The 23,151-nt window shown below is 41.0% G+C and overlaps 1 long non-coding RNA gene across 1 annotated transcript; it reads right to left on the reverse strand.

The window, feature by feature from the left end:
* Positions 1–15,133: 15,133 nt before the first annotated feature.
* On the reverse strand, positions 15,134–21,197 carry LOC125289660. The gene is made up of 3 exons (XR_007192668.1): positions 21,103–21,197; positions 19,346–19,457; positions 15,134–16,747 (listed from the first exon to the last, which is right to left on the reverse strand). It is a non-coding gene; the product is annotated as an uncharacterized LOC125289660 (long non-coding RNA).
* Positions 21,198–23,151: the final 1,954 nt, after the last annotated feature.

Consider the following 23,151-nt stretch of genomic DNA (forward strand, 5'->3'; position numbering starts at 1 on the left):
TGACATGACAGGTGGTTGATTCCATATGGGCTACAACAGTCAAGGTGAAAGATTTGTGTGAAGAATGATGACCACAGAAGTTTAATAACAAAGATGTCATTACAAGGTCTAACATAATTCAAAAGCAGGAGCAACATTGAACATATTATGATGGGAAAACACTTTTCATACTACAATCTATAGACATTACATTACATTACATTACATTTGGCTGACGCATTTTTAGCCAAAGCGACTAACAACATGGTAAACAGTTTAAGTTTTAGAGCAATTCTCAACAATTTTAGGACAATTTAAAAACATTAGAGTACAGTAAGAATAAGTGCATCAGTGAGTGCTGTTTTTAACAGTTACTTGTCAGTTTAAGACGGCTGGTGAGTGCTAGGATCAGTAAGACTTGTTGTAAGTGTTGCTATGAGAGGAGATGTTTTGCAGACAAAAGACGTGGTGGAGGAGTTTGTGTTTACACACATGATGCTTGGTGCCGAGACGCTACGGTAGTACACAGACACTGCTCTTCACTGGCGGAGTTTATGATACTTAAGTGCCGACCCTTCTACCTCCCCAGGGAATTCACCGCGATTCTGCTGGTCGCGGTGTACCCCCCCCCCCCCCAGCAACAAAAACAGTGACAGGAGCATGGCACTGAATGAGCTGTATCGGGCCGTCAGTGAACAACAAAGTGAACACCCGGATGCCTTCACAATCATCGCTGGAGACTTCAATCACGCCAATCTCAAAACTGTACTACCAAAATTTCACCAACATGTAAACTTCCCAACAAGAGGACAAAACACCCTGGACCTTGTTTCCACCCCATAGAAAGAAGCCTACAAAGCCAAACCCCTCCCCCACATCGGGCAATCAGACCACATTAGCATCCTGCTGCTGCCCCAATACAGACAAAGAGCAAAAGTCACCAAACCGGTTCTGAAGGAGGTGAGAATGTGGCCGGAGGGGGCCGTCTCACAACTTCAGGACTGCTTTGAAACAACAGACTGGGATATCTTCAAAACAGCTGCCACCCACAACAACCACATTGACATTGAGGAATACACAGACACTGTGACCTCCTACATCACCAAATGCATCGATGATGTTACAGAAATAAAACACATCACCACTCGGGCCAACCAGAAGCCATGGCTGACAGGAGACGTCCACAGACTGCTGAGGGCCAGAGACAAAGCCTTCAGAGCTGGAGATTTAGCTGGCCTAAGAACAGTGAGGGCTAACCTGTCCCAGGGCATCAGGAAGGCAAAAAAGGATTACACAGACAAAATAACAACACACTTCAAAGACAGCAGAGATGCACAGAGCCTATGGCAGGGCATACAGGCCATCACTGACTACAAGCCTGCGCCACGGAGCTGTGAGAACAACACCTCTCTGCTAAATGACCTGAACAGTTTTTAAGCCCGCTTTGAAGCACAAAATGACACTCACCCACAGAAAACCCCACCTCCCCCCCCACGACCAACCCCTGTACCTGTCCTCTGCCAGCGTGAAGAGGACACTAGCCACCATTAACCCACGCAAAGCAGCAGGCCCAGACAACATACCAGGACGAGTGTTGAAGGACTGTGCAGAAGAGCTGAAGGATGTTTTTACAGACATTTTCAACACCTCTCTGGAGCAAGCAGTCATCCCATCACTTTTCAAAACTGCCACCATCATACCCGTGCCAAAGAAATCATCACCATCATGCTTCAATGACTACCGTCCTGTAGCACTCACGCCCATAATCATGAAGTGCTTCGAACGGCTAGTCATGTCACACATCAAAGCCACCCTACCCCCCACCCTGGACCCCTTCCAGTTTGCATACCGAGCCAAACGATCCACGGAGGATGCAATCTGCTCTGCCCTCCATCCAGCCCTCACCCACTTAGACAATAAAGACTCATATGTGAGAATGCTGTTCATAGACTTCAGTTCAGCATTCAATACCATAATACCACAACAACTCATCAGCAAACTGGACAAGCTAGGATTCAGTACCTCCCTCTGCAACTGGCTGCTGGACTTCCTGTTGCAGAGACCACAAGCAGTACGTGTCGGGGACAACACCTCAAGCACTCTGACCCTGAGCACGGGGGCCCCTCAAGGGTGTGTGCTCAGCCCCTGCTCTTCACACTGCTAACACATGACTGTACAACCACTCACAGCTCCAACCATCTGGTGAAGTTTGCGGACGACACAACACTGGTGGGCCTCATCACTAAGGGCGATGAGGCTCACTACAGAGAAGAAGTAGACCTGCTGGCTAAATGGTGCAAAGACAACAACCTCCTGCTAAATGTCAGCAAGACCAAGGAGATTGTTGTCAACTTTCAGAGAGGCCACAAACAACTGCCACCACTGTCCATCGACGGAGATGCTGTGGAGAGAGTGAGCAGCACAACATTTCTGGGGGTGCACATCAGCTTACGACCTCTCCTGGACCTCTCCTGGACCACCAACACAGCATCACTGGCTAAGAAAGCCCAGCAGCCTCTACTTCTTGGCGCCAAATTGAAGAAGGCAAGTGCCACGCCTCCCGCCATGACTACATTCTACAGAGGGACCATCGAGAGCATCGTCTCCAGCAGCATCACAGTGTGGGGGCGGAAGCTGCACAGATCAGAACAGGAAGACCCTCCAGCGCACTGTTAACACAGCTAAGAGGATCATTGAGCACCACCCCTCCCTGCAGGACATTTACACCACCCGCCTCACCCTCAAAGCACTAATGATTGTCAAGGATACAACCCACCCTGCACCGCGAACTGTTCAGCCTCCTGCCCTCTGAAAGCGGTACAGAAGCCTCCGCTCCCGCACCACCAGACTGGCAAGTAGCTTCATCCACCAAGCAATCAGGATGCTGAACACTCTACCCACTCTCCCATCACTGACAGCCCCCACCCACCAGCCAGCCAGGAACCTAGGAAACTAGGATCCTGTCTACCCCCCCCCCCCCAACACCGCCCTGTGGAACTGCACTGTGACTGAGCAGCCCTAACGTGTTGCTGCTTCACATCAAGCCTGATATACTTGAAATTACTGCATACTGCATATCAATGTAAATATACAGGTCACACAAGCACAAGTTTAAACTTCATGTAACTGTTAAGACTATATAAATATACAACACAACTACCTCTATTTTGTTTTTATATATATGTCCTATATTTCTATTTTGATACATACATGTTTTATATTTCAGTCTTGCACTTTAATTTAATGTTTATGGTCTATGGCTATGTCTATAGTATGTCTATGTCTGTATTTAAAGTATGTCTATGTCTGCATGAGAAAGTAAGAAACGAAATTTCAATTCTTTGTATGACCAGTGCATGTAAAGAAATTGACAATAAAAGCCGACTTGACTTGAGATGTTCTCTAAAGAGCTGGGTCTTCATGGGTAGACATGTTCATGGGTAGACATGTTATGATTATAAGGGATTATACTACAATTTATAGACTGAACTTGGTTAAACTAGGCACTGAAAAAAATGCAAGCATCTATTCTGAGTTCATGGTATCGCATCTCTCATCTTAATAATTCTATGTAGGCTACATTGCACTCTGAATGTATTGCACAAATCAACCCATATATTCACTGAAATCTGAGTCTTCAGATAAGGCTTTGAGCATTGCTCTTGATTCAAACGGTACCCTGTTCAGTCTGTGAGAACTTAATTTTGGGTAATCTGCACACCACCACACAAAGCAAACAGTCTGCCAACACTCTTAATGTGATGATACAAGAGGATGAAGTCGCCCATGGAGAGCAGTTTTCTCGATCGTTGAAAGGAATGATGATGAATGCATCATCTTTGCCATTTATGCAGAACATTTGTTCTGTCAAAAGGTATGGGCCATATGAGATAAATGACCAGGGACACATCAGCTAGTACCATTTTCGCAGTTATTGTCGTGGCTCGCTGAGACTTGAAAATCTGTGAGTATGTTGAGAAATATATCACAACATTTGCAACAAGTGGAACCACGACCAGCAATATACAGTATAAACAGAAAAAAGTTCAATTTCAGAAAAGATTAAGACCAAAGTGACCACTAGCAGTGCTGTGATAGTGACATAGGGAGAGTAGGGCACAGAGAAGACAGCAGCATATTCAGGGTGTGAAACAGAAACAGTGCCCTCTAGCACCACCAGGTGGTGTAGCCACAAACCAAAAACCCCCACCACTTTATAGACCCTTTCAACAATAAAAACAAAAACAATGCTTGAACGTTCTATTTGGGCCCCAATCTACTTCCTCTATAGACCCTTTCATCAATAAAAACAAAAACAATGCTTGAACGTTCTATTTGGGCCCCAATCTACTTCCTCTGCATTAAGATAACATATGGAATGTTAAAAAGGAAGCCTTGTGGGGCCAACTATGATGCTGATAATGGAACTCTCTTGAAAGGGTCCATAACATATGGAATGTTAAAACAGAAGCCTTGTGGGGCCAACTATGATGCTGATATAATGGAACTCTCTTGAAAGGGTCCATACAGAAATGGAAACATATGAGACCATATGGGAAACGATGTGGACACTTGTTCCATATCAGTAGTCAGAGTCAATAGAGTCAAAAGCAGCTGAAGAGCATCATTAAAAAGGAGGGTGAAGATGAACACTGAGTTTTGGCCCGTGGAGCGTTGGTGCTGGTGGTAAGAGAGAGCTGCCCAGATCAGAGCAGGCAGACCCACAAACAGACCAACGAAGAAGAATATGTCAAATCTTATTTTTGCGATACTGTCCTCCATCATTCGTTGGTGTTGGGGCCTCTTCTGCTAAAAAAATGAACATAACACAATTAAAGTGCATGTACAGTAATGTCAATTTACGTAAAGTTTTGGCGCGTGCCTTCTTTAGCGTATTCTAACTATCCTGGCCAGCACTCTTAAAGTTTAAAAGTATACACATTGAGTGAAGTCTGCTTCTATCCTCACTGACAGTAATGTCAATTTAAAAAATATAAATAAATATAAATATATAAAAAAAGACTTCCCTCTGACTTTCAATTTCTCTTTCTCATTTTTCTCAGAACACAGAAATATGCTGTTTTAAAAATAATAATAATATAATAACTCATTAATATGATCTTCCTTTAAGAGTTGATAATAAAAATGTGTGAAGACGACACTGCCATTTTAATCTAGGAGTTTGAACCATGTGTAAAACCCATCAAACGTTATGTTGCACATTCACTCTGAATCCTTGAGATTCTGAACTGGAAGTCTATATTACTGATACTCTCGTGATTGTCCATCAGGACCCCATTTAGGTTTAAGCAAAGTCCTTTTAGGCAAGTCCCTCCACTCGGCAGCCATATGGCAACGCTTTTTGGGTACTCATCGGGCATCCATCTCGGCAGAAATGCACTTGCGCAAGGCTTCACGACACCAATCTACTGCAATCTTGCTTCAGCGGCGAGATCACAACACATGATTGGCACGATGTCTTCACAACACACCACATTATTGGCTCAATGTATTCACATCACACCACATGATTGGCTCAATGTATTCACATGTCGAGGTTTTGCCGCGGAAGGGGTGTGATATGCGTAGACAACTGCCATATTTGCGTTACAAACTAAGCCCATGCATTTCTATGGAGGATTTTTTGAGTCTCCTCATTAGAAAGTCTCTGGTTTAAGTAATAGCAAATTGTACCTGCCGCTCCACACTCACAAACTCACCAACAGAGGGCAGCAAGGAGGCTTAACCCTATGCGTGCTATAGCTTGCCCATCTCTTAAGATGTTTAACCTGTATGTGTTACACATCCACTCTGGCTCTCTTATAGGCTGAACTGTATATGTATGAATATGTATTTTTCTGCTGTGACACATCATCCACGAGGACCTCAAACAGGTGTAACTAATGGTAACTAACTTAAACTCAATGTCAAACAAAATCACCGATTTCCCTCCATTTCAGTCAACGAGAACACTTTAATTGTTATTGTTGATGTGTGCGCTTGCTGTAGGCTAGATAAGGAAAATGTCAAAAAGGAAACGTCGGTCACAGCTGTGGCGCAACCGGCTGGGGCACCTGCATCATACGCACGCCGGCGACCCAGGTTCGATTCCCGCCCCGTGTTCCTTTCCGGATCCCACCCCAACTCTCTCTCCCACTCACTTCCTGTCGTTCTCCACTGTCCTATCTGATTAAAGGCATAAAAAGCCCAAAAATATACAAAAAAAAAAAGGAAACGTCAGCGACCACAGCTTGCAAGCACGACCACAAGCGGGCTGAAATGGGAAAGTTTCCGAAGACTGATTCTGAAAACGCGAAATGGACTGCCCGTTATATATCGCACATTGCAACGAGTTGGTATTGTTGTGTTAACCCTGTTCGGTTCCACTTGCATGTACAAAACAAACCTGCGCTCACGTTTAAGGGCAATTCCGCGCAAAACTGTCACATCCATAAGGCCAACACAATGGCATGGTATTTAGTATAAGTATAAGTATATATACTCTTTTGATCCCGTGAGGGAAATTTGGTCTCTGCATTTATCCCAATCCGTGAATTAGTGAAACAGACACAACACAGAGTGATGTGAAGCACACACTAATCCCGGCGCAGTGAGCTGCCTGCATCAACAGCGGCGCTCGGGGAGCAGTGAGGGGTTAGGTGCCTTGCTCAAGGGCACTTCAGCCGTGCCTACTGGTCGGGGTTCGAACCAGCAACCCTCCGGTTACAGGTCCGAAGTGCTAACCAGTAGGCCACGGCTGCCCCTGTAGTTTAGTTGCCGTTATGGATATATGACAGTTTTGCGTGGAGTTGCCCTTAAATGATGACAGCCTCAATTCTTGCATGAAACTTCACCTCACTTAATATGAGCCAGCCAGACTCCAAGGCCATCACCAAATCTAATCTCTGGTAGGCCTAATATTCAATTTTGCCAATGACATGTCAATGAAAATTGAGTGTTGTGTTGTTAACTACTTTGCATACCAAAGGACACATGGGAAAATAGGGGGTGGTGTTTAGCCTACATGGGAAGCCTAAGGCCTATACTTTCCACTTTATATTTCAAGTTACTTGCACATTACTTTTAAAACTAAATGTAGTAAAACAAATCCTCTGTTGAATGAAAGTAACTGTATGTTAAATATCCAAACTTTTCCTTATAACCGTCTTTATGTGGCTCTTCTGAGATTAAAAATAAATAAATTTGCTAAAAGTGGCTCTCCAGGCAAACTGTATGTGTGAAGCTGCGGTTAATGCTCTTTAGATGTGGAGAAATAGTTTCGGTTGTGAAATAAGAGGGACATATGGCAGCCTGTTCAGATGTTGATGTTTGTGGTGCTCATAAGGCCACGATTTCACTACCACTTCCTGTATCAGCTCTCGCCTGACCTTTTTATAGTTTTAAGCAAAAAGTATTCAAGAGGTGTCCAAGAACCAGCTCTTCTTAGAATTCTATGAATTTATCACCAATTTATTTTATTCTGTTGTTCTGTTGTTTACAGTGTAAAAAAAACATTCATAGAAATATTCACAGACATTCGTAGAAAAAAGTACATTTTTCATATTATTTAGGTATGAAAGTTGGTATCTTTGAGTATCTTTGGAAAGTGTTTCTTTGAGTAGGTCTGTATTCAGATGTAGATTTAGGTAATTTTTCATCCCTATTCTTTACACAAGATAGCAGGTTATCTGTGTCTGATAATCAACCAAAAATCAATAATTACGTTGACACAACAAGCGTAAATAAAAAACAATCTTAAGTATGTAATTCTTTAATAAAACAAAATGATGAAGCAGAGCCACATATATAATGTTTAAGTATAAGTAGCCTGTAAATCAGTCTTACCTGAACCCTTTCACAGGATGTACTACTCCTCTCTTTCTTCCTCACTCTAAGGGCCTGTCCACACGGAGACGCTTTTTGGGTTAAACGCAGAGGTTTTGCTTCGTCTTGGCCGAGCGTCCAAACGAATCCTGTAAACGCACTGCCCGAAACCGCACTTTTCTGAAACCTGGTCCCAGAGTGGAAAAATCTGAAACCGTAGCCCGTTTGAATTTGTTTAGACAGCGAAACCGCACATCCTGCTTGCGTATCGATGATGTCATCGCCACACCTCAGCTGCCCTGGACTTGCACTTATAGTATTGCCTAACAATACTAGTTTTCATACATGACATTACCTACGATTACAACTGGTGCTGAAAGCCGAACCGATAGCTTATGACTTGGTGGACTGAACACTGTTTTTCCCGGTGTTTTTATGCATTCTAGCTACTGTCAGTGACACGAGAGAACTTAAGTTATTAGGAAAGTGCGGTGTAAGTTTAGGCTACATTAATTTGTGCGTAGTGCCAGTGTCATTCATTTATTTTTTACATGTCTTACAACATATATACATGCATTCACAGTCGAAGTGAAATCAGATATAAGCATACAAAGGCGGCTTAGAACTCGTCGTAGTAAGCCGATAGTAGCACACTGAATGCAAATGCAATACAAATACAGAACAAATCAATAGTAATACAGAACACGTTTATTATTAGATAGCGTATCCTGTGCAGAAGCATAATTTACAAGTCCACTATTTCAGTTTTCATTTTAATCCTGACAAGTCCAGGCTAGCAGGCCAGTGTGTGAGTGTGTGTGTGTGTGTGTGTGTGTCAATTACTGAACTAGATGTACCGCAGAGCGGTACAAAATATGACCGCCGCCCAGTCCAGCACATTTTTTCCACAAAAATAAATCAAGCTGAAAGGCCTATATGATTCTAACTGTCTCCCGCATCTTGCCTGTTCATAATTCTGAGAAATTCTTGAATTGTGTGCATGTGTGCGTGTACACGTTTATGTTTATGTGTGTATGTGTGTGTGTGTGTGTGTGTGTGTGTGTGTGTGTGCGTGACCCCTGGAGACAAACATACGGAAAAAATTGGTCCTCCTAGGCCCTACGGTTCTCAAGATATTCACAGAAAACTGTGTCTGCCCTACCGTCCAGTCCAGCGGGGGGGCTACAGATCAAAACAAAAAACGATGGTTCCATGCTATCCATGTGGGGTTACATGCCCACCAAGTTTCGTGTACCCCGGTCTTTCAGTGTCCCGGGAATCCTTGTTGGTGTAACGGTCACTAAATGTACACATAAATTATTTTATTGTAAGGCCCCCATGAACAAAAGTTCACAAAACTTGGCATGCATTCGGAGGGTGTCATAATGATCCTACACTTTCAATTTCGTGCAGTTTTGACCATGTCAGCCAGAGATATTGTGATAAAACACCTAATTTTTGGCTTTTAATTTTTAACTAGGTGGCTTATACATGAAATAAGTGGTAATGGGATGGGTTGACATGCCACCTTAAGACCAACATACAAAAAAAAGGTGGACCTCCTAGGCCCTACGGTTCTTAAGATATTCACAGAAAACTGTCTCCGGCCACCTACAGGCCAGTTGGTGTATTGTAACATAAATTAATTTATTGTGTGGCCCCCCATGAATGGAATTCCACGAAACTTGGCGTGCATTCAGAGGGTGTCATAATGATCCTACACTTCCAATTTTGTGCAGTTTTGACTATGTTAGGTCACAGATACCTGCGATTACAACACCTCATTTTTACTTTTTTGTGTTTAACTAGGTGGCGCTATACATGAAATGAGTGGTTATGGAATGGGTTGACATGGCCCCTTGAGATCAACATACAAAAAAATAGTCCTCCTAAACCCTACGGTTCTCGAGATATTCACAGAAAACTGTGTCTGCCCTACCCTCCTTTCGAAAACACCTCCACCACCTCCAGCGGGGGGGCTACAGATCAAAACAAAAAACGATGGTTCCATGCTATCCATGTGGGGTTACATGCCCACCAAGTTTCGTGTACCCCGGTCTTTCAGTGTCCCGGGAATCCTTGTTGGTGTACGGTCACTAAATGCTGCGCGGCGGTCATAATAACAACAACCCAATAGAAAACATCTTCATCATAGTCTGTGTGAAAAGCAAATAATTATTAAGAGGAAAAAAAACTCCTTTTGGATCAATCAGAGGCCTCACCAGCCTGTGAGAGTTGCATTCTGGGTAGCCTGCAGACCAGCATGCACAGCAGTGGGTCTGCCATCACCCGCAAGCTCATGATGGAGAGAGACATGGTCTCCCACACAGAAGCAAACAGATCATGACTGGGAGATATGTTAGGAAAGGGAAGGCTCCCGTTATAGGAGGATATGGGCAGAGTAAGAATGGATGGACCGTAAAGGGCAAGGAGAGTGAACAAGGAGACGGTCAACACCATACGGTCCGGCCTGTCTTTTGGTGTGGTGTGCTGAGTGGAGATTTTGTGCATCAGAACACACGTGGTAAGCGCGGTAACAGTGGGAACCACAAACAGAACGGCGTGGAGAGCAGGAAGAGGAAAGATGATGGTGAAGGTGACACACGTTACCATGGCGAGAGTCAGGACCGTGTAGCAGGGCACAGAGGAGAGAAGGCGACCGTGGCGAGGGTGTGTGAGGGACAGAATGCCCTCCAGCGCCACCAGCTGGTGAAGATGCAGACCAAGACATCTGACCATAAAAAGTATAGAAAAAATCAGATGACCGGTCAGCCAGGCAAAACGTGAAACCATCGCCGTGCTGATGAAGGGAATCAAGAACAGCTCCAGGGCGTCGTTGAAGAGGATGGTGATGATGAGGATCGAGTTTCGGTTTTGGAGGCGCCGGTGCTGACGCAGAATACAACCAGCCAAGACCAGAGCAGGCAGACCCCCCCACAGAGCAGAGGAGAGGAATATGATGAGCCTGATCCTCCCATCGCCATTACAGAGGGTAAGCTGATCATCCATGGGCACACTGGAGTTTGGAGATTGTTGGTTCTGAGGTTCTGTTGAAAACATATGTGAAAATATATATTTCGGTAACATGTCAATAATGGTACAATATTTAGCATTAGTTAAGTATTAGTTAATAAAACATTAATAAAACATTAATAAACACTTATTCATCATTAGGTATGGAGGTATTCACCTAAAGTAACATTGACATAATCGCTAGTTCATTATGAATTCATCATCTGTTCAGTATTTAAACATTAGGAATTATGAGTTAGTTTACTGATTGTACCTTATGAATTCATCATCTGTTCAGTATTTAAACATTAGGAATTTATCATAACAAAGGAGAACACACTGATAACACCTACTAAATAAAACTCTATTAATGAGGAGAAGCACATTTGTTAATCATTAAGTAATGTTGAAAACGTACTTAATAATGATGAATTAAGTGTTTGTTAATGCTAATACTTAACTAATGCTAATACTTGACTAATGCTAAATAGTGTATCATTATTGTATAGTGTTGCCCATGTGGTCACAAACAATGCACCGCAACAGGTTCACTCGATCTGAGTTTGTGTTGTGTAAAGCAAAATATTAACAAATGACCAACTGTCATTTAAAAGTGTTTGTTCTAAATTGCCCTGAGGTGAGGTACATCTTTACATGCTGTGTATCATCCATTCGGTCTGTGGTGAACTCTGCTTGATGATCTACAGGGTAAAGAACGAACTGGAGAGACCACAGCCATGCAGTCACTATTGCTTACGTTTCCGGTCATAATGCGGACAGACAATCTATCAAACTTCGACATCAACCTATCAAAGTTTTCCCACATTCAATGAAGGTCCTTCACATATTTAGTAAAGTCGTCAAAGTATCTGGTTTGTTTTTTGTAAGACTTAAATTTACTTAGGGTACACATATTTTATACACCACAAAATAAGTTTACATTGATAATAAACTGAATAATCTTTTATCTTCAAATCAACCTGAATATCATAGCTAATTCTGTATGAATAAATCCGTTGTTTACACAACCTGATGTGTTTTACACAAAGCCTTCTGTTCCATTTAATTTTCTTCCATTTTTCAACTACCTTGACATGATATTGACAATGACATGTGCAGGGCGCAGCAAAAACTAAACTTACCATTGTATTTATCTATATAACATTGCTTTATCATGCATTTTTATCCTTATACTGTAATATTGCTTTATCATGTGTACTATTCTTATAACATTGTTTTATATTTTGCCTATCAGCAATATAATTTCATGAAATTAATTTCGTCTTACCTGAAACACTGCCGGAAATGTTTGGTTTGATGCCAAGGCATCCGGACTGAACAAAAATAACACCCCAATAAGACACACCCATCTCTCTCTCTCTTTCTCTCTTTCTCTTTCTCATTCTATCTCTCTATTGTTCTATATATCCATCTCTATCCTCTTCACACTTTTTATATTTACCCCCCTGTCTCTCTCATTCTGTCTCTCTCTCATACACATTCATTCTTTGTCTCTTTGGGGGCTGCTTCAATCTATGTATTTATTCTTAATTGTAACAGTAAGAGCTATTTTGGTTCTCTATTCACAACCCGTGTAAGTGTATGTGTGTCTGTGTGTGTGTGTGTGTGTGTGAAGGACAGGGTGGGGCCTCTCACATAGGCCTCTCACACTTTCTCACCACCTAGAGACACTTTCTTACTGCCTAGAGACAATTTCTCACAGATAGGGTTGGGTATCGTTTGGGTTTTATCCGATACCGGTGCTAAATCGATACTTTTAAAACGGTGCCGGTGCCTGAACCGGTACTTTGTTTTTAAAATGTTTTAAATTAAAATGGTCTAAAGCATGAATTGCTTTATTGATAAGACACATTTGAACATGAAATTGAACTGTTATATTCAAACTAGAAAATGTAATTTCGAGGAAATTACCAGTGCATGAAAATATAAACATACTGTATATTAACATAAAATGCCAAACAAACTTTTATTTGGAAACAGTTGGCAGGAGTCATAGTTGATAACAACTGACAGTTGAAATGGCTGAACAGTTAAATAGTTGTAGTTTAAATAGTGAAATTATTTAATAGTGAATTATTGTAATGAGGACATTTATTTTGAAACAGTTGTGGGCAGAGGAAATAGTAGTCTTAAGAGAGCCAGATTGTATGCTTAAAGCCTGAGACAGAGTATATAGTTTAAAAGTTGAATGTAGATAGTGTAATGGATGTTGATAGACAGAAAGTTGAATGGATGTTGCTAGGCAGATTGTTTAATGGATGTTGATGGATAGTTTAATGGGTGGATGAGTGAATGGTTTGAAGAGGATGAATGGATAGAAAGTTGGATGGAATGTGCCTTATATCCTTGTAGAACAGAGAGACACAGAGAGTTGGCCTAGTTAAGCAGAAAGCAGTTGATACAGGTGCAATCAGTTTAACTGGCCCTTTGATGGGTCCTAGTTGAGCAGCTGGAAGTTGATACAGGTGCAAATCAAGTTAATTAGTCCATTGTGATGTCATAGTGCTAATGTAAAGTCTATGGGGAAAAATAAGCTTGTTTTTTGTTAATATCTCAAAAAGTATAAAGTTTACAAAAGTGAAAAATACATTCCTCAAGTGTCCTTTTCAAGACCTACGTTACAAAGTTTGAACGAAGTTTCTACGTTAAACGGTTGAAGCTGAATTAGACGCAGAAATTTGGTGGGAAGAATAATAATAAGAAGAAGACTTCGGATAACAGAATGCACTTTTCTGTTATCCGAAGTCTTCTTCTTATTTATTATTATTACAGTGCATGAAAATGCACTGTTCTGTTATCTGAAGTCTGTGTGTGTCGCTATCAAATCGTTACAGTATGTTAAAACTGCTTGCCATAAAACTGCCAGATCATGGACAACGGCATTTGCAAGCAAGCTAATCTAACAGGGACTCTATTTTCCAGTTAATTCAATGTGTTCCCAAATGCTTCAAGAAATTTCATGTCTTAACCCATAACACGCAGTAGTTTTGAACATGTTAGGCTACATGTCGGTGTTGAAGTGTTTAGATTCCCAGCGCTAGCCTAGTAGGCATTTTAACAGCAACTATGGCTATGCGCTAACACCAGTCAGCTGAGTTTAATTAGCGATAACGTAGCCTACGGAGATGGTTTCGTAGCCTCTTTGACAGCTCAGTGACATCAGGTATGTAACCTACATATTTATGTTTTTGCCAGCTAACTTTTAACATGATCTTCATATTCATTGTGATGTTATATGGGCCTCATGCACATGAAAGATTAATATCATGCCATCATGTTGTTTAACACCGTGAAATAGTGTTTTAACACCGTGAAATAAAAGTTTTCACCTTACAACTTTGCTGATAACATTTCAAATAAATGTCAGTTAGCGCATTAGCAAGGATATTGTGTAATGTATAGGCTAGCCTACTGTTGATGTTGTTTCATAGCCTTCTGCTAGATTTTGACAGGAGCTCGCGATATCGCTTTAAAGTAGGCCTAAGCTACTTGGGCTCACGCAAGCTGTCAAACACTGTCCACTCGTCTATGTGGTGCACCCCTCTGGTTTATACATCCAGTGTTTATCATATGTTAGCTAACTGTATCTGGATGTGTTGCTATCAAAACAAGACGTTAGAGATGGCGCATGACATGCAGTGATGCCTTGTATAAAAAAATAATAATAAAAAAACGCTATTTAAGCATCGAAATCCACGTTGTTATTCGATGCAGTTACTACCGTTTGTGTCGGCACCGGTGCCATATTAGAACCGTGTTTCGGTGCCCAACCCTACTCACAGACTAGAACAGGGGTGGGCAAACTGCGGCCCGCCAAGCACTTTCATCCGGCCCGCCGAGCATTTAATGTGGTTATCAGGCTGCTCGCTATTTTTTTCCTGCGATAGAGACGACGTTGGTTAGCCTTACTGCAAACTGCTTTTCACTCTCCTTAGAGAACGGTTGTGCGGCCCGCCAGTCAATTTTCAAAAATGCAGCCCTTGAGCCAAAAAGTTTGCCCACCCCTGGACTAGAAGCATAGCCACATTTCCTGGTACCAACATGTGAATGTACACCCAGTGATATGGCAACAGTAAAAATGCTGTACATTTTGTTTTAGAAAGTGTGCCTTTCAGTTAGATTAAATTTAAAAATCTGTGGTCTGTTTTCCAATCCAGCAAAACAGAGATGGGATGGAGATGGGATGGTTCATGCTCACCCAATAACTGAGCAGCCCATCTTCACAGATCAATTCTCTGGCTCAGGTCCCTGGTGGTTGAAAGGCATCATAATTCAGTTGCCAATATGGACAATGATATAAAAAAAATTATTTAATGAAGGCTGGAGCATTTTTGTAAATACATGTTGTTACAAACAATGCAGCACAACACATTCACATAATCTTTGTTTGTGTTGTCTAAAACAAATTACAAATTATTTTACAAAAAAGTGCTTGTGGTCCGTACACTCACATAAGAGTCCACAGGGAAAAGAACTAACTGCAGAGGGCCACACTACCAAACATCCTTGATTACTGAAGCTACCAAAGCCCTCTGTGCTGCAACACTAATTATTCACTATCTTAATGATGTAACAGTTGTAATGCAAAGTGTAATAGTAATTGTAAGATGCACATAGACACACACACACACAAACATTTCATGCCCCCTTGTCTTTAAGGAACAAGAGTCACACATAGACGAGCACAGGAACAACAGGAACAGACAAGACCTCTTCTACTCAGCCAACTTATGCTGTAAATTCCCAACTACAAACCGAGGTTTACTCTGTAAACTTCAGCTATGAAGTTAATACACGGGGGCATATCCACACACATACGGGGAAATGCATTCCCTTCTTCATTCTTCTTTATGATTAAAGCCTGATCTGATTCTGATTAATTTGCTTATTGGGCACTGGGATAATACACAGGTGCGGTTAATACATGGTTTTGTTTTTTTAACTTGCATAAAACACTGTCCTGCAGTTTATACACAATGCATGGGAAATTGCTGTAATTATCTCAATCAACTCAATAACAGTAATAATGATAGAACAGTAATGACAAAAATAATAAGGAAACTCATGAATATAATACACAGATAGATACAGTATATGCAAGATATAAGTAACTGTACTGCATAGGAGTACAAAATAATTACCGTCGCATAGTCCCGCATATTCTCTGTGCATAAATAAATGATGCCCATCCATTTGTCTCCATCTCCTACTCTTGTACTGTAACTCATTCTGTGAGCATGTGCATGTGTGTGTTTGCTTGTGTGTGTGTAAGTGAGTGTGTGTGTTTGTGTGCATACTAAGTACTCCATCCCCTACTCTTGCAACTCATTCTGTGTAAAGTGACTGTGCATGTGCATGTGTGTGTTTGCTTGAGTGTGTGTGCATACGAAGTACTCCATCCTCTACTCTTGCAACTCATTCTGTGTACTGTAAGTGTGTGTGTGCATGTGTGTGCTTACTTGTGTGTGGGTGCATACGAAGTAGCATGTGACCTGGTGTTCTGGTGTCCTGGGAATCCTTGACCGAAACATTCTGGAAAATAAATAACTGAGAACTCCTCTTCTACTTGACCATGCTAGACTAGCACTAGCACCATAAGGTGATCTGCCGACAGTGTCCATTTTGTGAAAGTCAACCCATCATTGAAGTAGGCCACACATATTGAAATGGCTACAGGTAACATCCATATATATATCCATATCCATGAGCCTATTTCCTGCATTGAGAGTAGACCGTGTGGCTGTCGGACATCATCCAGACGACTTCTTAAATAGGAGAGCATGAAGTCCATCTCCGCCTCATGTCCACATCTCCACATGTCCTGAGCAACCAGCTTCATCTTCTCCATCTTAAAGGCAGCTAGTGGGAGAGGAGCCTCATCACTGTCATTTTCTCCCACTGTCATCTGAGGCTAATTAAAATGAACAAACAGTAAACACTCAGAGTGTGTGTGTGTGTGTGTTTGTGGTGCATATGTGGAATTCTGTAGTCATCTCAAATGCATTGTATATAATACAGCGGCCTCATGTGGTAGAATGTGGTATTACAAGAGTGCCAGCCCGACACTAGTTGATTTGCATGGCAAGATACAAACTGTCCTGATTACAGGGACAATTTATATGAAGTTTTTAAATAAATAAATATTCTTAAAATATAGGGGTTCAGTATAAAAGACATACAGCAGAGCGAATGCAAGCATAGTTGCCAAGTCCGCTTGTTATGTTTAATTTTGGGCTTGTGTTTTGCAAAGTCGCTTTGAAAATATTAGTAGTTACAGGTTGGCGGTTTTTGGGCTTGTTTTTTGTGCGGTAGCTTCTTTTGGGCTTTCTTTGTATCTGCTGACTCTCCCTTGCCTTTACCCATGCTTTCCTTATGCTGCATAGGATCTGTGTAGAATTCAGAAGTTTCTCTTTGCCAAGTCAGAGCGATGGGGTTAGCTCAGATGTACAGTAAAGACCTCACAAAACCTTCAAAGAATAGCTTAGAATAAGTCAACCGGATGCCAGTAGGCTATTTTGAAAGTTAAAGAAAGTAAATTAACTTACATAGGCTAACATTGCTGGCAAATTAACTCACTCTAGGACAGCGTGATACTGGATGCAAAGCTGACTGCCAGTTGCTCTTCTAAATGAAACTACGGTTAGTCGGATGATAATGCATACATAACCTGAGGCTCATACTCTTTTTTTTTTTTGGGGGTGGTTTGGGTCGCTTGTTTTGGGCTTGTTTTCAGAGACCCGGTTGCTTATTTTTCTCTCAAGACCTAGCAACACTGAATGCAAGGCACCATGAAAGGAAACTCAGGAGCTCCACACCTTCAGATGTAGTGTGTCAGGATCCTGCAGGGACTGACTGACTTTTGTCATCCTGGTGGCCATTTTGTGTATTGTCCTGTGTTTGTTTACTTTTGCTGTTCCTCATATGCTCTGTTTACCTGTCTGCTGTCATGTGACTGTCTCCACCCCTTTTTCCTTATATGGTCTGCACTTCCTGTCTTGTTAGTTTCCCTCTGTTTCTGCTCACACCTGTTCCCTGTTATTGTCTTGTTGGTTTCGTCCAGTCCTCTGTCTTTGTGTTACAGTTTTTCTCAGTCGCTTTGGTGCTTTTCTCACATCACTATTAACATTTGCACAGAAGTTAGTGCAATTCTCAAAACAATTAGTGCAAACTGCAAAACCTAGTGGATGACCTGCAAAAGCACGTCACTTGCTCAAAATGGATAGTCCATTCCTCAAAAGCAGGTATTCATGTCAATGAAACTGTCAGTGTCATCAAAATGAGAAGTCTTGACACCATCGTTTATGAACAAGATAGTCAAATGGCTTTGTCATGTTTTCATTATGACAGTTCTCTCAGTGTTTTCCAATGCAAAAAGGTCAGAACTTCGGTGACACTACCTGAACATGCTCAAGACAGCACTATACAGTACTTGTACAGCCATTTGAAAACTACAGTAAAGTTACACATTGCTGTAGTTAGGTGAGTAAGTGAGTACAAGACACTGAATCGTTACATTTTACTGTATGCTCTTTGCAATTCTACAGCACTGGGACAGAATTTGATAACTAGTTCAACAATTTTGTATGTAATGACTCAAGCAATGAAATGAAGACTATTAGTTTTATTGGGAACGACTATTCAGCATTCATAAGTATAGTTCTATTTTGACTGACATGACATAAGCAAATGATAATGTTAAAAACAGCAGAGAATTGTATGAAAGCAACTGATACATGTCCAAAGTATTTGCAATTTGTTCACAGGAAGGAGAAATTGCTACTATGATGTGCACAAATGACTAAATGTTGTGGAGGTTGAACTAATAGTTATGAGAATTTTCATTCTGATCTGAAAAAAGCACCAAAGCGACTGAGAAAAACTGTAATTAGTCTGTGTATTTTACCCCTTCCTCTGTCAGTTCGTCTCTCTGTTTGTCCTGTCAAAAACTCTCATCTTGGCAGATTATTGTAAGTTTGTAATGCTTGTATAGTTTGTAGTAATACAAACTTCTGCTGGAAAGAGTCTTGCGCTTGGGTCCTATCCTGCCTTAAACCTGACATGTAGGGGCTGATTTTGCGCCACCCAAAGGCTGCTGACTGTCACTGCAGGACCAGTGGGAGTGCAGAGGGGTGGAACACTGAGAAATACTGAAATGGGACATTTGCTGAATTTAAGAAAACAGACGAATTTGTAGAGCAGTGCGATGTCATGTAGAAATCATATCTCTTTCATGCAAGATGCTGACTCCAACCCAAGAACTAGATCTTCCCCCTGCCTACCCCAGATTAATTAAGATATTGTATGATGTCTCTGCTCTCTTAATTCAGTATCCTACTGGTACAATTCCCTTCACTTTTAACTTCTGTGCACACTTGTCCATCTTCAAATTGTGACGTTATTTTCTCTAGACTTGAAGTGAAATTGCCAATGAATGCTAAAAATATCAGCTCAATCGGTTATATGTTTCACATCATATAATTACTATTATATATCAACCATCAAGTCTTACCTTAACAGATTCTACACAGTCTTCCAGTGTGTGTAATGTTGGCCGAATATCCTCCCTGCTGTGACTTCGTCTAGGCTTTGGGCAGTTCATTAATGCTCCATTGCAGAGGTTCCTTAGAAAAGATGGATCGTATTATTTAAATGTATTAATAACGTGTATCTAATTCACTGTTGGGTGGAGTTGCCCCTTTCGGAGTACCTAGGGTAATGACAGGAAGAGAAAATTAACCAAACAAGGGCAAAGGGGAAGGGTCTAGATTACAAACCCAGACTGGTGTTTGTTGCAGCTTTCTTTTAAGATAGGCTATGATCATTCCAGTTATGAAATGTCACTGAAATATAAACAATTGGGCTACACAAACTCAAGTTGGTATTCTTGCTGCTTAAATGCAGACCATTCTATTTACCCAGGAGTTCACTGCTGTGTTTGTGGCTGCTGTGTATGTCCACCCACGAGCTAACGCTAAGTTAGCCATGAAGAAAATGTATGAGTCTATCAGTGCACAACAAAACCAGCTACCTGATAGCTTGTTCATTGTGGCCTTAAAACGTTAAGATCGAAACCAGGAAGGGCAAAACACTGGATCAGGTACGAACATAAAGGGAGCGTACAGAGCACTCCCAGCCCCCCACATTGGTCAATCTGATCATCTGGCCCTTTTCTTGAGACCAACATGCAGACCTGTTGCCATCAGAGCTAAATGCCAAATCAAGACTGTGCATATCTGAACTGAGGAAACGGAATCTGCGCTACAGGACTGCTTTGAGGATAGTATGTGGGAGCTCTTTCACCATGCAGCCATTGAGCAATACACCACCACAGTCCTGTCATACATTAAGCTCTGTATTGATAACACCACTCAAACATGTAAAACTGATCCCTAACCAGAAGTCCTGGGTCAACAGAAATGTGTGAGTAATCAGTGGCACATGAATGAAATGTCTCAAATTTAGCATTTTTCTTTCAGTTTACAACATTTGATTCATGCTGCAGTGACCCAATTTGAGCAACTAATTCCAATGCCACTGTTTAAATTAAGTTAACATGAAATAGCCTATGTAAGTGATTTTGTCTGCATCTCATGTTGCCTTAAAACTATACTTATACCAATCAAGGTGAATGTAAATGAAGCGTATAGCCTAAAGACGCCTTAGTGATGTTTATAAACCATCCATTATCGCATCTATATTCAGATCTGTGATTCATAATTAAAGAAAGAATGGACTGAAAAGACAGTTTTGGTTAACAGACCTAAAAAGGAAAAATATGCTTTCAAATACCAGCAAACAATAATCTGTGTTCTTGCATTTACAATATGTATCCGTACATAATCATACCACCATGACTATATAATACAGAACCAGGGATGTAGTGGAGGCTAAACACAACTAAACACAGTTTATCCACCTCTTATTAGATTTTATCCACCTCTCAAAATAGTTTATTCACCAATTGCAACTTTTAACAAAAACATCACACTATTATCCACACACACAATATGTACACTCATTAACACTCTAGGAACCATTTAATACCACTGGTATTGTTATTAACATTGGACAATAACCTCCACCATCATCAAACATGTTCTTGAATGCCTTTTTTTAAAAGTCCGATACCGCATAGCGCAGTCCACCTCACCGAGATCACAGAATTTATAGTTTACCCACCTCTTATTTTACCACTAAAATGAATAGAACACATAGCCTTAGTAAATGTTCACCGTTGCTGTAACAGTATAGCATCAACCTACTTACCTTCAATGTGTTTACAATGTGTCAGGATCTTTCACGTTACACCTAGCCTGATACAATTTGATAGAACACAGCAGACACTGATGAGACAATTTGAACATGCCGTGATGAGGGAGTGTCAGTCTTCACCGGCAGGAAACTTTATACGGCATGACAACAGTCGTCACTGCACGTCATACAACTGGAACAACCTGTTATGATCTCCTAGTGGCACATAGCCACAACTTGATACCTGCTGTGCTCATGGGTAAACACACCCTATCACGGCATACTCTCTGCTTGAGGCTAAGATTGTGTTTAACTAGTGTATTGTGTTTAAACTGCGAAGTGCCTACACTGTTGGCAAACTTCGTGTTCTCCTCAGTTCTGGGGTAGCGACTGCAACATTCGCAATTCATCTCCTTATAGTACCTCAACCAGCTGAATTTTCACAGCCGGTCTTTCCGAAAATGGTGCACCCATGGGTTCGGGCCTTTTTCGCCACACAAACCTCTGACTCTGAATCATCATCCAACTATGACACTGTAGACCAGGGGTGGCCAAACTGTTTTGGCTCAAGGGCCAACAGATGTTTTTTTATCATTTAAATGATAATAATGACAAAGATATTTTGTTGTAGAAAATTAATTTCTTAAGAAATACTGTTAATTTGATGCTGTTTAATTTATGTATAAATGGTGCACTGTCACTTTAAGACTATTTTGCAAGCTCCACTCAAATATAGCCTATGGCTAGTGCTGTGCCCATGGCTGCCCTATCACAGTTTATGAAGGGCCAGTAGTGGGTTAAAGGTTTCTTAATAAAAGGAGATATTAACTATCAACAATCGCAAGCCAGCTGGAACCTGCCGCGCTCTCTCTCCCTCACGGCACTCTCTAACGCTTTCCCAATTAAATGGAGTAGCATAATGTAAATTAGATCTGCTGCAATGGAGATTACAAAGAATATCATCTCTATGTAACATGCCGTTTTGACATTGACATTGTAAACGATCTCTAAGAAGAGTGTAAAGAAGTTTGCAGTAAAGTAAGTTAAAGTAAACCACAATTATGTCATTACTTGTCTATCGATGGGGGAAAAAATAGCGAGCAGTCTATGATAACCTAATGCGCGGCAGGCCGGATAAAAGTGTGTGGCAGGCCGAATCTATCAGTCGCTAAAAATACCTAAACCTGCATAGTGTACCTTTTAAAATGAAAACTGAATTTTAAGTTCAGTATTCACAATGAAGCATGGTTCATCTAAGCATAGCATAAGATAAAATTCAGCTCCAAATTCTACTGTCTCTAAGCATAACCCTCTTTAAGAAAACTCATGTGAAAACTTTTGCCAACACTGTTAGCTGCGTGATTATCTCAGTTCTCAAACACAATGAAATGGTGTCCCACGTGTTCATTTGCCTTACTGGTTCAGTACTTATGCTTCACATTGGTCTAACATCTAACATTATTCTGCTGATGCTGGATAAATAGCTGCTGAGGCAAAATAAGCCACTTCAATGTAGTAACATTGTGTTTGAAAAAAAAAAAAAAAACATGGGTTTGCTTAATTTAATGTTTTGTGGTTTGGTTACTGTGACACCCCTATATATATGCATACTGTATCGCTTACCTTACATTCAATTAGAAAAATGGACTACTCTATTGAAATGACTATTTGAACACAATAAGATTGCGTTTCATTTAAAACTAGACTGTTTTATTTCATTGTAACATGATATGGTTTGATAAATTGGACAGCCCTGACATTTCATTTAACACTAGACTGTTTTATTTCATTGTAACGTAATATGGTTTGATAAATCGGACAGCCCTGACGTTTCATTTTTTACAGTGTATATATGCTATGCTATGTAAAATATTCTACAGTATTTTAATAATCCAAAAATACAAAACACTGAAGTATTTTGATACAAAATATGAAGGCATTTTCATCATCCAAATCAAATACAAATTACATAATAATAATAATTTATATTTTGTATTCGTATTTTAAATCCCTTCCTCTCTTCCTTTCTCACTCTGATGCCCACTCACTCTTTCTCACCCTCAC

This window comes from Alosa alosa, chromosome 24 (assembly GCF_017589495.1).
Source record: "Alosa alosa isolate M-15738 ecotype Scorff River chromosome 24, AALO_Geno_1.1, whole genome shotgun sequence".
Lineage (NCBI taxonomy): Eukaryota > Metazoa > Chordata > Actinopteri > Clupeiformes > Clupeidae > Alosa > Alosa alosa.